This window comes from Gracilinanus agilis, chromosome 2 (assembly GCF_016433145.1).
Source record: "Gracilinanus agilis isolate LMUSP501 chromosome 2, AgileGrace, whole genome shotgun sequence".
Lineage (NCBI taxonomy): Eukaryota > Metazoa > Chordata > Mammalia > Didelphimorphia > Didelphidae > Gracilinanus > Gracilinanus agilis.
The window spans coordinates 267,716,000-267,717,571 of record NC_058131.1 but is presented as its reverse complement, the minus strand read 5'-3'; the positions used below and the strand labels follow the sequence as shown (position 1 = coordinate 267,717,571).

Genomic DNA, 1,572 nt, shown 5'->3' with positions numbered 1-1,572 from the left:
TTGAAAAAAGGCATTTTAGAGGACTTCCTATGGGTTGCTGGGAGGAACTTCCTGGTGGTACCCAAGAAGTCAGTAAGGAAGAGTATTCTAGAGCCAGAAAGGTTCTGGGAGGTCATCTTGTCCTTTCCCCTCATTTTTTTACTGATGGAGAAACCAAAGGCCAGAAAAATTGTGACTTGCCCCAAAGCCACACATTTAGTAAATGTATGAGGCAGATTTGGGACCTTGGCCATCTTGACACTACTACAGTGCAGTCCTGGGCATCCAGGTGCTTCTCAAGGACCCTCTGTGCCAGGGACTGGAACCCTTTTTCCTCACCCTTATCTGGGGAAAATGCAAAGTACCAAGAAATAGGGATGGAGATACCTCAAAAGACTTGTTTGAAAAGAACTCGAGAGGCATTAATCCCTTTCCCAAAGGTCTTTGCTGCCATCCATTGCAATTGCCTCAGCCCCTCCCTGGAGGAAAATCTGTCACACCACATTAAAAACCCCAGTTTACCCAGAGACAGAATGGGATAGCCTCAAAGAGCTCTTTGTCAGAGATGAATGTGAACCAATACCAGAAGAAAATGACTATATTTACAAAGCAGCAACTTCAGGAGCAATTGTTGGTTGGATATATGGGGACATAACCTGATTTTTATTATGCCAAATAATATTATATTTCAAAGCCATGCAGAGATTTATTACAATCAATTTGATGTTGTGCAATCTGCCCATCGAGATGCCATTCGAGGGTTCATCCAGTATGGCTGTTGGTGGTATTGGAAAACAGCCTTGTTTGTAACTATATTTAACACAGTGAGCATTGGTCTGAATGTATACTAAAATAAAAATGCCTTATGCCATTTTGTTGTAGGAGCTGCTCTTTGAAGTCTTTTCAGAATGTTCTTGGGTTTGAGTAGTGTGCTGACTGGTGGTTTGTTTGGAGCTATTCTAGGGGTGTTCCTCCAATGATCATGGCCATTCAGAAGTATCAAGGGGAGACAGTTTGGGACAGAAAACAGAAGGCACAGAAAGAGCTCTAGCAGTCAAAGCTGGATAAGTGGAAGGTCAGGCTACATGTTGCTGATGCTGTCACACAAGAGTTTTAAAGTAACAGGGGAAAATCAATAAGAAAGAGATGAAAAGGGAACTGAACAGCTATTAAATCTTTCTAGAAATCCTTCTTCAACAACACATAGTAAAAATGGGGACTAGTTTGAGTCTAGACATAGGAGACATTTAATGAATTGGTGGGTTGTTTTTTTAAGGGATCTGGATGAACTACTGTTTTGTCCCTAAAGTTTTTTTTTTAATCCTTACCTTCCATCTCAGAATGAATACTATGTATTGGTTTCAAGGCAAAAGAGGGTAAGGCTTAGTTAATGTGTTAAATGTCCTGGTTGACATCTCTTCCTCTTCATATTTGTAATAAACCTTGAATAAATCCCATACCTTTTAATTTAAACATTTAAGAGTTAGGTAATGTGTTAAATGACTTGCCAGGGTCACACAGCTAGGAAGTATCTGAGACCACATCTGAACCCAGCACCTCTTGTCTGTAGGCCTGGCTTTCTAACCACTGCCT

The 1,572-nt window shown here is 40.8% G+C and overlaps 1 pseudogene; it reads left to right on the top strand.

Moving 5' to 3' along the window:
* The first annotated feature begins 206 nt into the window (after positions 1-206).
* LOC123233592 lies at positions 207-1,202 on the top strand (annotated as a pseudogene).
* Positions 1,203-1,572: the final 370 nt, after the last annotated feature.